Raw genomic sequence first — 15,471 nt, 5'->3', positions numbered from 1 at the left:
TGGGCTGCTCCATTAGAGAGCAAAGGGGAGCATTCAGTGATGTGAGGGCGAGAGTGCCAGGCTCTCCACCACCAACAGGGACACCCTTGGCTGACCCTGGCTGTCCCTCCTACAGGAAGAGCCTTGGGCCGGCTGCCTAGTGGTGCACTCACCTGCTCTCAGGAACAGACAGGGGTGAGCACGCTGAGAAGGGGCCCCACCCACCAGGGAGCCCAGAGCACAGGCACCTTGGCCACGTTATATCCTACATTTCTGAAGCAACTTCCCCGGGCACCTCCAGAGTTTGGTGGTGCTGGCAGGGGAGGAGGGAGTCCCCCAGAGACATCTGGGACCTGAGGGCAAGTGGGTGGGCTTGGTGGCTCATGGGGACAGCCACCCATCACAGGGTGCTCTGTGCCAAGCTGCCAGCGTCCTTCCACAGTTCAGCCCCCTGGACCAGGAGGTCCGAATCTTGTAACCCCTCTTCTCCCCTCTGTTGGTCCGGGCTCACAGCTGGCTGTGTCCTCCTGCAGGCTTCCTGGAGGGGGCTGGTGGTGATGGGACCCTGGAAGGAGGCTCTGGGGTGACATAAGTGAGGGGGAGGGGGTATCAGGGAGAGGAAGAGGAGGCCCCCCTGTGACAGCCTCACTGGGGCTGGGAGCAGGCTCTCTGTGGGGAGCACCTGCCCCCTCATGTGTGCCCCGACTGTGTTCTGGAAAGTGTGAGAAGAATCCAGCAACTCAGACCTAGGGTCCAAACCTGGCCCCGTAGGCTCTGGCCATCCCGGGGGCTGGCGGCGCAGACTGCATGTTTACATGGGCACCGACTACCTACTCAGGAGGACTTTCCACTGTTTGCGTTTTTCATTTTACCACCTGGAAACTGAAGGCTCAGAGAGGCCTGCGCCCGCCCAGGGTCACACAGCAGATTCTTAGAGAAGCCAGGGATGTCCCAGGTCTTCCGCCTCCACGCGGGGGGTGGGGGGTGGGGGGCTTCCTACAGGTGAGGGAGCTCTGGACCCCCACCCAGCCTCCCGGCACCCCCCAGGCCTAGAGCTGACCCCCCGTGGGGCTGTTTGGCAAGCTTCCTCCCTTCACCGCACCAGAGGGCCCCAGGCGGCCTTTAGCTTTCCCAGCGCAGAGCAGGGTCTGCCGGCTGCAGCCCTGCCCCCACTACAGCCCCCAGCTCACGGGCTGCTGTCCCGCAGACACGCGGCTTGCGGACAAACCCCAGCGCCGTCCCCCCTGCCGCCCCCTCCCCACCGCGGCGGGCGGGGCGCGCGGGAGGGGGTCCTAAGCGGGCGACGCCGAAGGCTCAGACGGACTGATCTCCCCCCTCCCCCAAGCGGTGGTAGTCTGCTTGCTGCCCACGTTTCCAGGAGTCCCCAAGCCTGGGGGAGGCCCCTAACTGTGAGTGACGATGGCAAATGGTCCCCCAGCGGCTGCCCCCGCCTGAGGCAAGGTCATGATCTCTTGCAAGCCCCTCACTGCCTACCGCCCTCTCCCCTCTCAGTACCCCCTCTGTCGCCCGCCCTCATCCTGCCCCGTTGTCCCATGCGCGTAACAAGCTCTGCTCTGCGTCCCTCCCCCACCTCCCCCGTCCCAGGCCACCTCTTCCCCCTCCCCTCGCCCTCCCATCCCGCGCCAGGCAAGTGGAGAGCAGCCCTCCAGCTACCCGCCCACCACCCTCACAGACCTTCTCCAGGCCCCCCGCCCCCGCCCCGCCCCGCCCCGCCGGCCCTGACGCCAGGAGCCGGGCGGTGTGTCAGCCGGTGACTCAGACCCAGCGCGCTTCATTTATTCAATAGCTCTGGGCCGGAAAAATAACGGCTAAATTGCATCCCATTTTCCCCAAGGCCAGTAGCAACCAGCAGCCTCATTCTCAGTGATTTCGCCGAACCTCCCTGGGCTACGGGGAAACACAGCCCCGAGAAGAGAGCAAACTTTTCTTCTTTGTGCAGCCCGGGGTACAATGTCCTGCCTTAGCCACGGGCCAGAGGGCAGGACCCCCGGGACCCCCCAAGCCCTCCCTCTGCCCGCTGAGCCGTGTCCTGGCCTTCTCTCTGCCGTCAGTGGCTTTCCCAATCTGCACCCTCCCGGCAACCATTCAAAATCCACCTCCCTGGGACCCAAGTTGGGTTCTTCCCCCGCAGCCTGGCAGCCCGGACCACCCACCGGCCACCCCGGGGTACGAGGATGTCAGTTGGAACAGTGACAGCCAGCACCTGCCTTTCCGGAGGGTTTGCCATTGGGGGCTGTGTTAACTCCACCGCCGCCGCCTTCCCACGGGGACCTCAGGCAGATGGGTTCCCAAGCCGAAGCTGACTTTCTTCCAGCCGAAAATGGGAGAGGTGGTATTAAAAGCTGCCAGACAGGCGGCAGGTGCATTCCTGGCGATAAAGGATAGGGACGCACTTACGCTCTTTGCATTCCGCTGCCTTCCCGTGCCCTGGACAGCATCCTGGGGCCGTGGGTTCATCCCACTGCGCTGAGGGAATGACCCAAGGCTCTTTCTCCCCGGCCCTGAGAGTGGGCACCCCGTCCCGTTAACTGCCCCAGGCCTCTTGGGGTCTCACTCTTTTGTCTCCTGGCCTTGCACTTGGCTAGGGAGAGACTGGGCACCACTGGCTCTCTGTCCAGCGCGTGGGGTGCTCGGAAACCACCGGTTAAGTGGAAACTGCGTGCTTGAATATTAACGTACTCTAATGGCTATTGTTTTGTTACAGGTTACGACGTGCCAGGTGGCTAGGAAAGGCCGCTGAGTCCCCAGCTGAGACTCCTTTTGCTGCAAACACCGGCACTGAGTCCCAGGGAAAGGAGATGCAGGAGGAAACAGGACAGCTGCCGTGTTTCAGGCTGGAGAGCTACCCAGGGACCCGCTCTGCTGTGCACAAACGAGGCGGGGAAGCTGGAAACCTACGGCTGTTGGGGCCTGGGGGGGACCGATGGCGTGACCCGCCATGGGGGAGGGGCCCGTACCACCTCTTCACCGCAAGTCCAGGGAGGAGGCAGCCTTGGTAAAGCCCAGGCCCACCACCCACACCCCGTCTCCCCCCTTGCGTGTCCCGAGCAGCCACCGGCTCCCTTCCTCCTGGACTGGCCTCAGGAAAACGTCAGCACCGTGAGGATGATGCTAAACGGAAGATGACAGCAGACGGGAGACAAACAACAGCCCTACCGACCCAGCCAGGACTCCAGGAAGGGGCCTCCGCCCCCGCATCCTGGGGACCGAGAGCCCCTGGGCCAGTCATCGCCCATGGCCCCTCGGAGGGCTCGGTTTGAGTCTTCCTCCCTCTGCGGGGGAGAGGCCGGTGCACAGCGGCCGTGCCCCAAGCTCAAGGTGGTCTGTTCCACGCACCCAGCATCCCCCGTGTCTGCGCCAGGCGGGGGGGGGGGGGCGGAGGGGCCGAGGATGCTGGCAGGGAGCCCTCGGGGTGACGGAGCGCCAGCTCTCCGCACGACGCTGTGTCAGGCGGGGTCTCAGGTCTCTCTCCAAAAAACTCAGGTCATGCAGTAAGGAAACGGAAGCACATAGGGTCTGAGTGACTTCCCCAAGGTCACACAGCAAGTCCACTGCAGAGCTGGGCTGTGGCTCAGGTGTTGGAGCGTGTGGTGCTTGCAACATCAATGACACTTTCCTCCCCATCCCTGTCTTCATGGTTAAAGGGTTGGAACCCAAGTGGGGAGTGAAGCACCTTTAATCTATCATCCACTTGCCCTCCCCACCCCCCAGTCTCCCATCCCTGTCCTGGGGGCTGGAAATGTAGTTGATTCTGGAAAACAAACTTTCTTCCTGTGAGAAAACTTGACTGTATTCTTGGGTAGTGCATGACCCCAGCCCTGCTCTGTCAGGTGTGCCGCCAAAGGAGAGGTGTGTCTGCTGAGCAGTCCTCAGAGCAGAGGCAGTGCCCCCTGTGCCGCGGGAAGCAAATGAGCGTGGCCATTAGGGGAACTGGGTGTGAGTGGAAGCGACCGCCCCCCTCTGAGCAGAGAGGGCTCGTCACCAGGAGGCCACAGTGGAGTCAACTTCATTAGTGACCAGCAGAGGATGAGAGAGTCCTGTGACTCAGAGGCATCAGAGTGACCCAGGGACAGCTGCACAGGGTGTCAGTTGCTTTAGTCTCAGAAAGAACTAGTGAGTAGCCTTACTTCAGAGAGGACCAGGTCCACTCTGACCCCAGACCTTTCTTCTAGCTCAGTTCCCGATCCAGTACTCACCTTCCATTAATGCCCATTCCTCTTCACCATCTCTGGCAGTAGACACTTCTGCTTCCTGACTCCCTTGACCCCGGTGCACCCTGTCCAGGGTCCCTGACCTTGGCAAGCACACAGAAAGCCTTCTCTTCCTCATGTGCATATCTGCGTGTGTGTACATGTGCACATGGTGGGGTAGGCAATCATTCATACACGTACACACACATTCCTCAACCCTCTGACAGTCCATGCTGAGGTCGTGGGCTGGCAGGACAGAGCACCATGCCACAAGGCCCCTTGCTGAGGTTTGGGGCTGCCAGCTCAGGGGTCCCCACGGTACCCAGAACCAGCCTGAGTCACAGCGCTGACCACTGGCCAACATTGCCTGGCCCTGTCTGTCCTGTCCTCTGACACCAAACCATTTGGCCTAAGATACATCCAAGGGTCCCCAAGCCCGGGGGCCCCCATTTTGTCATTAATTCTCCGGCTCCTCCCAGGTGCCAGGCTGTGTGCTGAGTTCTGGTCTTGTCTCCCGGCATCTAGCTCCACACCCTGACTTGAATTCTATCTCTGGACCCTCCCATCCAAGCATCCAGCCACCCCTCCCCATCTGCAGCCCTCACAGCCCGGAAGCCGGGACAGGAGTGTCCCCAGCGGAGAAGGGTCTGGAGACTGCTGAGAAGTTGACCTCTGCGATAATCAAATTGTGACCCCTCACTCTGGGGACCAAAGGTGTCAGTGATCATGGCAAGGGAGCAAAAAAATAGTGGGGCACACCACCAGCTCAACCAGAAGAATAAAGGGGGGCACCTTAGGTATCTCACGGGGTCTCAGAGACGATGAGCAGTGAAGCGTCTCACAGCTAATATTCATCCACTTGCACGGATTAACTCATTTAATCCTCATGACAGCCCCATTTAACAGATAGGAAGCCTGAGGCCCACAGAGATGAAATACTGCGCACAGTGTTACACTGGGATGAGAACTGAGGCAGTTGGTGTGCAGAGCCTGTGCCCCAGGGCACTTGCTGCACTGCCTTGAGGAAATGGCTGTGCTCTGTGTCCCGGGGAGCCAGCAAAGCCCCTCTGATGCCCCAGCATCCCTGATAGGACCGGAGTCCCATGAAGGGCTACAGGAAGGGATGAGGGGAGGCCTGGCCCCCAGGCCACAGGGGCTGGACCCAGGCAACAGCACCGCTCCCCATCCTGTGGCAGAACTGAAGCTTCATGAGCAATGAGGCCTGATGCTCAGATTCCGGGTGTTCCCTCTAGGGAGCTGCAACTCCCCGGGGTAACTTCTAGAAACTTCCGTGGACACTTCTGGCTTGATGGTGCATGGGGAAGAAAAGAGCAAGGGGGCAGAGAGCAGAGGGAGGTGAGGAGGGGGTTGTGGAGTGGAGGCAGGGAGGGGGTGAGGAGTCCCAGGGAGAGAGGGCATGTGAGCCCCGCCCTGTCCCACCTCCCTGTGAATGCAGAACTGTGGAGGGGCTGGGATCCCCTGGACGATGGAGGGAGCAGAGATGGTGGTTGGGTGTTTTGGTGGTTGAGGGGACAGTGACCCCATAACCTGGAAGCCTGGTCACATGCGGTGATGGTACAGGAAGGGACTCTTGGGACGTCAATGTCACATAGTCTGATTCAGTTACACCCATTTTACAGATGAGAAGACTGAATCCCAGTGCAGGCAAGTGACCTCCCAGGGTTCACGTGGAGCCAGGATCCTGACAAGATCTGCCTCCAGATTTGTGCTGTTCGCCAGGACCTTCTCCTGTGGGTTTGGATGTAGCATCCAGCTCCTGCCTGGCACAGTAGGTGCGCAGTTGGAGAGGGTGGCTGTTATATCATTATTGGAACGGTGGGCCAGCCCCAGGGGGATCATGATGAGGAAGGAAAGGCAGGTTGAGGCCATCGGAGGAAAAGTACCTGCTCCGAGATTTTCCCCAGGAAGCCAGCCCTCCGCACATCTATTTGGGGACCCGCAGCACCCTCGTGACCTTGCTGCAGAGCTGCACGTGACTCTGGACATAACAGGCTCTGTTCCTTGTGATTCTGTTTGGGGCGCGCCTTCAGGAGCTGGGAGGCAGGTTGAGCGTGCCCAGGGGCTGGGCACTGTGGCCAGTAACGAGGGGTAGTCTGGACCATGAGAAGTGGGTGGTCTCCAGGCCGGGGTGGGTCAGGCTGCAGGTGTGTTGTGACTTCATGGTCCCCGGGGACCCTCGCCAGCCATGGGTCAGTGGGAGGGAAACCCCACTTCAGTGAGAACCTGACCCGGTCAGCACTTCGTGTATACTTGAAACCCATTTCACTCTCATCCCACCTGCAAGGTGGGTGCTCATTCTGTAGATGAGGAAACCGAGGCTCAGTGCCAGTAAGTGACAAAGGCTGGATGTGAACCTAAGTCCTCATCGGAGCCCACGCTCCCCAGACCCCATTGTACATTTATAAGAATGGCATCCCCTCCCCCAGCATCCCCCACCAGGTATATACACCCAGTTCAGGTTGGAAGGGCAACCTTATGCCTGTTGCCCAAAGTCAAAGTCACTTTCAAGAGTAGAAGTGTTTTTCCAGAGGTAGCGTTTGCCCACATCAAGGGACTCTGGAGAAGAGGGGAGGGGCCAGAGGTTTGGGGGTCTACCCAGTGGCTGCACTCATCCAAAGGTCTACGCTCTGACACTAGTCAGAGCAACCTCTCTGGGCCTCAGTTTCCTCCTCTGTCAGATGGGAACTGTCCATCTGGAGGGCCATGGGGGGTGCAGAGGGGGGCTGAAGAAGGTACCCCCCAACCCGAAGCGCTGGCAGAACGGTGGCTGCCTGCCTTTCCTATGCTGGGGAGCCGGGGAAGAAGCCAAGCTGATTCCCCCGCAGTCCAGGCAGCCCAGGTCAAGGCAGCGGGCATAGCGCGGGCGAAAGGCTCTGGGGAAAACAGCGTGAGTCACCCACGGCCGGAGCGTGTCCTTCCCGGCTGAGAGCCGGCGGTGGCAGGTTTCATAGGTAATTACGTAATTTATGAGGCTCCTGCTCAGGGCTGCGTCTGAGTCAGCCCGGCTGTGTCGTGACCAGGCGGAGGCTGGCAGAGCGAGGCGTGGGCACCGACCCTGTCCCTGGGCTCTGGCCTCTCTGCCCCTCGTGGGGGCTGGCAGCTGCGGCTGGGGCACCGTCTCAGACCTGAGACTGAGAGGAAAGCACGTCCTTCCGTGGCTCTGGTTCCCACGCGGGACGGGAGCTCACAGGTTGGGGGTGGTCCGCAGGAAGACGCTCCCCGCGCAGTGCTCCGCGGGCCAAGGCCGGGGGCTCTGCGTGAGAAGCCGTCCCAGAGGCAGACGGCCTCTGTTTCTAAACCCTCCACTTAACCAACACCATCTCTGAACACACAGACACACAAACGTATTTAGATTTTTATGATGTGTTTTTATTACTCAAATGGTCTGACAAGATTCAAAGTGCTTCAGAGGGAAGAGCAGGAATTCTTACGTCCTTCTAACCAGCGTTTTCACCTCCCAGCCCCGCTGTCTGGTGGGGCAGGGCATGGACCTTGGCATCTCCATGAGCCCATACGGTCCTCGGTCCTCCCCACGGTCCACGTGAAGGCCGGTCCTTCCCGCCGCGGGATGGTCCCCCGGTACTCAAGTCCGGGTGCTTCAAACGCTAGGGGGTGCAGGGGCCTCCCCCAGCTTCCTGGGTGAGGTGGGGAGGGCGCTGTGCATCTGTCTCCTGGGGCGTGGGTGCCCTCTGCCTCGATCACCACCAGGGACCATGGTGCAGTCGTGTGAAGCAGGAGATGGGATCAGGAGAGGAAAGGGCTGAGACTCCAAGATGGGTTCAGAGAAAGCAAGCTGGCCACTGAGAGGGGAGGCAAAACAGCGGGGAGTCAGGAGGGACAACCAGAGCCCCCTCCACAAGCCCAGTGTCATCCCGGGGTCCCCGACGCGCCCACGACTGAATCGCTGGGCCCAGCTGGCACCGGGGTCTGCCCTCCTTCCCTCTGCCTCTGTTTCCTCCCCTGGCGCCCATCTCCCTGGACAGAAAGTGGATAGAGACACCAGGCCAAGGGCCGAAGGGGTGTCGGTCCGACCTCCCCTCTCTTCCCTCCATCGCTGCCTCTCCCAACCCGGCCCCCTCCCCACTCAAGCCCCCCTTGGATTTTTCCTGGCTGAAACCTGCCGCAGACACCACCACACCCGGAAAGAGATAAATAAATAAAAGAAAAACAACGTCAACTGTGAAAGGCAGTCCAAAGCTGAATGTTTTCCGGCCTGAGTTAATTACACTTTAAATTGGCATGTTTACTGATGGGGATTTCAAGTTAGCAGAGACGCCCCCCTCCCCAACTGTTTGTACAGTAAAACTCCGCAGGCTGGCGGGCTCCCCCAGGCCTTGGCAGGCCCCGCCGCTCCCCTGCCAACGAGAGAGCATAACAGAAACGTCTATTTTTGAGTGTTAGCGAAAACGAAGATATCGCAGATGGTGGGAAGCAGCATGCTGGACGGTTTCCTACACCCCAGACTCTGCACCTTCTCAGCAGCGTCCTGTCACAGGGAAGACCGGGGACCCTGGGCGTGGGGCTCGGGGCACCCAAGTCAGGGCCCAGCCTGCTCAAGCGTCCCGTACGCTTACTGCAGCCCTGCCCCTGTGGGGTTCCCTCCCTTCTCTGCAGCCAGAGGGAGGAGGGCTGGCCTCTGCTTGGAGCAAGGCCATGGTGGGGGTCGAGGGCGCTTCGGGCAGGAGTCAGGAGGCCCTGTTTCATTCATTCACTCAACAAACACTGTTGGAAGCCAGGGGAGCTACGTCGCGTAAGGTGGCCCTGACCCTCATAATGGGCGTGGCTCCCTGGACCCTGTGTAAACCCCACTTCTGTTCCAGGCCCAAATGGGAAGCAACCAGTGGTCCTTCCGATGAGCACTTACCAGATCCAAGGAATGCCTCCAGGGTTGGGCCAGGATCCCAAGCTCACAGTCACATCTCTCTAGGCAGAAGTGGTCCTTGCAGCCACCTCTGGCCCAGCCCTTGGCTCCTGGTTGGGGTCAACCCAAGGCTCCGCCCATGGGATGTCCATGCACTGGGCACCTGTCGAGTGCCAGGTCCAGAGTGCCTGCAAAGGCAAGACAGGGCTAACCAGCATCATGCAGTGCCTTCCCCGGGCCGAACCAAGCACAGGGGCCTCACAGCCACCATACCAGAAACAGACCCTGTCCCCATGGAGCGTGTAGGCTGGGCCAGGAGATACCTGTTGATCAAAGGATCAGAGGACTGACATCTGACTGCAGATTGAGGTTCTGTGTGGAGGGGTGGATCAGGGAGGGCTTCCTGTAGGAAGTGGCACTGGAGCGGAGCCCTGGATAGGGACTCATAGGTATGAAAACAACAACTGCAGCACCAAGGGCATGAGGTGGGCTCTGAGATGGCTGCCTCCTCCTCCAGCCCAGCCTGCCCTTCCTCGGGGTCCTTCCCCACCCCTAGCCCGGCACTCATTCCGCCAGGCAGGCGGCGTGGCCGTGGGCTCCCCTCCATTGCCGCCGGGATAATGCGGAAGTGATGAACAAGGTTCCATCCTGCCCTTGCTTCCTGGCCCTCAAGCCCGTCCCCGCAGTGACAAATGGCCCCTCTGTCTCCGCAGGGTCTTTTCAGCAACCTTGACTGCAGAAGCTTGGCGGTGCTTGCTGGAGATTTATGTCTGTCTCCCCCAGGTTCTTCCTGGTTTCTCTGCTCCTTTATTCCCTCAAAGAGCATGCTTTTATTTATTCACTCAACAAATGTCCTCCCAGTGCCTCCTGTGTGCTTCCTCCCAGCAATAAAGACCTGATTCAATACACTCCCAGGTCGAATACTTACTTTGCGCTGGTGTCTGAGCCCAGCTTTGATCCAGGCGTTAGCTGAGCACCTACTATGAGCTGGCACTGCAGAGCGAAGGCGCTGGCTTCTAGAAGCTCTGGAGCAGGGCAGCAGCGTCACCCCCAGCAAGCCCCTGAGAAATGAGGTATTGAGTCCCGCTTGGCGTTCCCGTAGCCCTGGGGTGCTGGGTCACCCCTGTCATTACCAAGAGGGAAACTGCTTATTTGCCAGAGGTGGTCTAGACCCCAAAGCTTAAGACCACCCTTAGGAAAAACAGTCACAGCAAAGCATTCTACCGCCCTGGATGTCAGTTTTCTTACGTGTATGAGGATGCGAGTAGAGGGACGGAAGAGGAGGGGAATAAACTCAAGGGTCTCACTCAGCCCTGGCATTTGTGGGGGTCTTTGCATCCTCAAAGACCCATGAGGACTGTGACCTCCATGGGTCCCCAGAGCTGCACCAGCCGCTGACTCTGTGCAGGGTGGTACAAGCAAGCGTGGGGCAGAGCAGAGAGGAGAGGGAGCCTGGGGGAGGCGAGGGGTGCCGAGTCCACCCTGCAGAGCTCACCGGGCTGGTCTGAGCGCTCATTCTTGCTTACCCACTGTCCTGACTTGATCTGTACTCGCCCGAGGGGTGGCTACAGCCGTCAAATGCGCTCGAAGACACTCAACGTGGTCCTTGGTATTTAGACTCCCACTGTGCTTTGGGTCTTCCTCTGGAGCAAGTGGCCCACTCTCCGGGCCAAGGGCCGTGGGCACTGCACCCAACTGAAAACACTCCATTCCAGGAGGAATGGCACCAAACTGGAGGTGCCAGGTGGGTGCAGGGGAAAACCACGAAAAGGATGGCAAGCTGTGTGTTGGGAAAAGTAAGCCTACCTCATCATGCAAAGAGAATCTGGGGCCATGGGGCCCTTGCCCACACAGGCACCGGAACTCAGCGAGCACCCCTGAGTTGGAACCTGCGGCTGGTTTACTTACGGCGCCTGGGCAATGGCCCCGAGTCACCGATCCTCTGGCTCCAGGGTCCGTGGTGACTTTCCTCCTGGCTGCTGTGGGTACAGACATTTTCATTCGGCTTGTCAGATGAAAAAGGCCCTTTGTTTATTTTCTCTTCTCCTCAAACAACAGATAAACCAGTACTTTGGCTTTTAATGAAATTCTGCACCAAGCGGCACAGGGTCACCATCTTTGGGTCTAAAATGAGTTTGGAACCTGCACGCTGCCCAGTGTCTGGTACCCTGGGCTGACCTTTTGTCTCATGCAAAATTCTCAAGTGGCGGCGATGTACCCAATGCTTCTCCCGGGCAGCAGCCTGGGAGATTGAGGGGGCCGAGGCAGCCGTGCTCATTAATGCAGTGCTCTGGTGTGGGGATGCTTACATCGGAGCCATTAAATAAGGCTAATGTCCCCTCCCGCCCCCCTACACACATTTAATGTATTCCAAAGATGTGTGGATGCATTAACAACAATTTTCATCTCCAAATGTCCCCATTTATTCAGTTCCATGAATAAAATATTAGCCCTGACGCCACGCTCCAGCCTGTTGCAGATGGAATCCCCCAGAGCACACGGCTCTGAGTGCTGTAGAGTTTGCTAGAAGGTGGGGGGGGGCCTCAATTAGGGTCTGTGGGGTTGTACTGGGGCTTGTCAGTCCTTTCCGGGCCCTGGGGGCCCCCTGGAAAGTGGAAAGAAGAGCCCAGACCCAGCAGCAAACCTCAGACTCTCAAATGACATCCCGGAAGGGGCAGGGCATGGTGAAAACCCAAATGGCTTTCAAACAATGTGAAGCGATTCTACAAGCCAGTTACCATACTCATATGCCCATCGCCACATCCTGAGTGCCTCCTTGTGCTTGGCACTTTCCTAGGGACTAACTTGTTAAGGCCCCAGTCCTTAGGGAGTCCGTTACTCAATCGACAAACACTCACCATTCTGCTATTATGGGCCTGGCCTGGATCCCAGGGCTGGAGGCACAGCAGGCAACATGACAGAAAAAATCTCCTGCCCTGAGAAATTTTACAGTCTAGAGGAGAGAGAGAAAGAAAATATTAACGTCAGGTAATTTTGGATAAGCTAGGAAGACAATGGTCACAAGGTGATGAGAGAAGGTTGCTGGGAAGAGGTGGGAGCTAGGCTGGGTGATCAGGGACAGCCTTGCTGAGCAAGGGACATTTCAACACCTCCAGAATCCCAAACCCCTGCTCTAGAAAGGGGGCAACTCTTGGTGGGAGCGGGGTGAAGCAAAGAGCAAGAGATTCTGCAGTGTCCCAGGAAAGAGCACACAGGGCATGGGGGGCTAAGGGAGGCCCGCACCCCGGATGGGGGGGAAGGGCGTTCAGGGCAGGCTGCACAGCGGCGGCCACCAGGGACTCAGCTCCCGGCAGGAGGACGGATGGACGTAAAATGGGCATACACCGTAAAGTGTCATAGGCAGGGAGGGGCAGGGGGTGAGGTTGGCCAGTCTGGGGGCCTTGAGACAGTAGTTACTGTTTTAGAGCCGAGCATGAGGGCAGGGGTGCCACGGAGGGGCTCTGGGCAGGGCAGAGAGAGCCAGACTGCACTCTGGAAGGTTCTCCCTGGCAGAAGGAGGAGGGGGACGGGAAGGAGACGCAGATGGGGGGCCTGGGTAGCGGTCCAGGCCAGAAAGGGCGATCTCTCCTGCAGGGCTATGGCTGAGGGGCTGGAGAGGAGGGGTGGGCACCCCAGCAGAAGGAGGCGCATCTGTAGAGCTTGAAGGCCTGACGCCCCACTGGCAAGGTCACTGCTGATCTTCCTGGAGCTGGGGCGACCCCTCGCTACGTGCTGGGCACAGAGAGGCCACGGCCCGAGGAGCAGCCCATGGGGAAAGGCATGCCCAGAGCTGAGACTTCCAAGGCAAGGAAGTTATCTCTTGCCAGTGGGGATGATGCAAGCCAGGCTCAGAAATGGCTTCCTGGAGCCCAGAGGGCAATTAGCAAATACCAAACAGCCCTAGGTCATCCTCTGGAGGTGCTCTTCGAGTTCACCTTTCCAGGGGCCCTGGACCCTTCCCCTGCCCTGGGCGATCCTGCCGCGCCTGGGTCTCGGCAGGGCTGGGGTGGGGGTGAGGGAGCCAGCGTGAAATAAGAGTCAGCAGGTAAACCTAGCCCAGCACCTCGGTAGCAGGGCCGTCTGGGACCGCGGGAACCACGGAGTCCGCTCCGCGCTGCTCTCGGGAACCCTCCAGAACGGATGCAGCTGGAAAATGAAGAGGCCAGCGGCACAGGTCCTAAACCAAGTCCACGGGTCAACCCGCGTGGAGGCTTCTGCCGCCCGGAGTCTGCACCAGAGCAGAAGTCGTCCAAGGCGGGATTTGATACCGGAAAGAGGTTGACTGTATAATATTCATCGTATAGAAAGTGAACACCTCACAGACAACCTATGCCAGGTACCACTGAGCAGGGCTGACTGCAGACGGAGGCTCCTTCCTCAGACGGCCCCGCCCACAGCCCCGCCCACGGCCCCGCCCCATGGCCCCGGAGGAGTCGGCGCGTGCTCCGCCTTCGTGGACGCTGGCCGCTGGCCGCTGGGCACCGGACACTGGCGAGCTTGCAGGAGGCATGCAAGGCGGGATGTGATACTGAAGAGAGGCCGACCGTGTATTGTGCGTCATGAAGAATGCGAACGGGCCACGGGCAACCTCTCCTCAAGCACCAGGAAGATCAGCGCGCACAGCAGGCAGGCCCTCGGGCTCTTCCCCGAAGGGGGTCATCCCTCTGGGTCTGGGGGCATTGGGATGGGAGGGGAAGCGGCGAGGACACACCTGCAGGCGCAGCCATGCACAGGGTCAGCCTTCGGCGGGACGCCCTGCAGAGTGGCAGGTGCGGGCCAGTGGGGGGCCCTCTGGAGACCCCTGCGACTCAGTGGCATTGGGCATGGGCAACAGACGGAACCCGGGCCATTCGTCACACACCAAGCAAATGCTTCATGACCAGCGTCCCAGTGCAAGCGCCACCTCCCTCCCGAAGTCAGCGTGCCCAACAGGAAGCTCTTGCAGGACGGATGAGACGTATCACACGCGAAGCCCATGCATTCACGTACCCTGAAGGAGGCCAGCCTCAGGCCTGGCCCTGCGCATGAGGGGGTAGGTGGTACTGAAAACAGGCCATCTGTGTTATATTCGTCATTAATAAAGCGAACTCATCACAGACAACCTCTCCTCAAGTACCCAAGGTGGCGCCTACTCCGCCGGCCGCAGCTGGGCAGCAAGGATGGTGGCCTCCCGGGAGCCGCCCTGAGGGTGGGTCACATACCACAGGTGAGAGGGACGGAAGACATCACAGGCGGCGCACGCCCCGCCCCGCCCCGCCTTGAGGACCTGGCCTCCATCCGGGCACCCATCCCGGCAGTGACACGAAAGTCCCCGCTCTGCTTCCACCCCCGCAAGGGCTTCGTCTCCAAGGGGTCCTCCAAGGTGAGATTTGATACTGAGAAAAGATCAACCATGTATTATTCGAAGTCAATAAAGCGAATATAACACGGTCGATCTCCCTTCAGGTACCAGGAGAGACGCTGAGCTGAGAAGCCAGTGACTTGCCCAGGCCCGCAGGCCCCGCAGGCCGCAGTGGGTACGGACGGCTAGTGGACCAGGTGAAGTACATTAGAAACAATTACTTTCCAACTGGTCGACCATCCATCCTGTACCCCAGAGTGATGCCAATACCGACGTTCTTCCCCGAGGTGCCACAGCCTCCGAGACGGCCTCTCTGCTGGAATTTGATACCGAAAAGGGGTTCACCGAGCAACATTCGTCGTCCAGATGCAAAGTTGCTCGGGTAACCTCTCCCCGCGTACCACGGAGAGGCTCGGACGCTTGGACTAAGGCGATGCTTCAAGGTGGCTGTGCTTCCAGAAGACCCTCCCCAGGGCAGCTTGAACGCTGGGCGTTCAGGGACCGGGACACCACCCTAGACAGGGACCCTCCCAGTGGCCAAGGCTAACGAACATCACCTCCCCGGAGTGAGGTGAAGATAGAGGCCCTTCCTGGAAGTTAAGAGAGAGACCCAGGTGGGATCTTATACTGCAGAGAGGTGCCCATCCTTGGGTACACTGCCCCGACGGCTGCCCATGGGAGCCCGTGGACATGTGAAATGCCCTTTGCCCCCAGTCATCCCATCCACGGACTGTCTCTGCAGGTGGAGTGAACCCTGACGCAGAGTCGATGAAGATGAACCCCCACGGGGCCAACTCTTTATCCCCAGACCCCAGAGAGGGCGACTCCAGGCCTCCCACCCCGCACAGGCAGAGGGCCTCCCTCCGGAAGATGATGCCTTTGGAGGGAGCTCAGTGAGGTGCTGTGCGAGTGCATGACGCTGACGCCCACAGCTGCACTCTCCGAGGTCCCACCAACACTGCCTCTGGGCCCACGTGGGCGTCGTCACCCCAGCATCCTTCACAGGGTGATTTAACACAAAGAAACTGGCTGACCGTTTGATTAGCCTCATACACAAA

General features: G+C 59.6%; 1 long non-coding RNA gene across 1 annotated transcript; it reads right to left on the bottom strand.

The window, feature by feature from the left end:
• Positions 1-7,569: 7,569 nt before the first annotated feature.
• LOC117199763 (uncharacterized) lies at positions 7,570-14,102 on the bottom strand. The gene is made up of 3 exons (XR_004481097.2): positions 11,931-14,102; positions 9,076-11,051; positions 7,570-8,011 (listed from the first exon to the last, which is right to left on the bottom strand). It is a non-coding gene; the product is annotated as an uncharacterized LOC117199763 (long non-coding RNA).
• Positions 14,103-15,471: the final 1,369 nt, after the last annotated feature.

This window comes from Orcinus orca, chromosome 2 (assembly GCF_937001465.1).
Source record: "Orcinus orca chromosome 2, mOrcOrc1.1, whole genome shotgun sequence".
In the NCBI taxonomy this organism is placed as follows: Eukaryota; Metazoa; Chordata; class Mammalia; order Artiodactyla; family Delphinidae; genus Orcinus; species Orcinus orca.
Note: the sequence above shows the minus strand (reverse complement) of the source record. Positions and strands in the feature narration are given on the sequence as shown.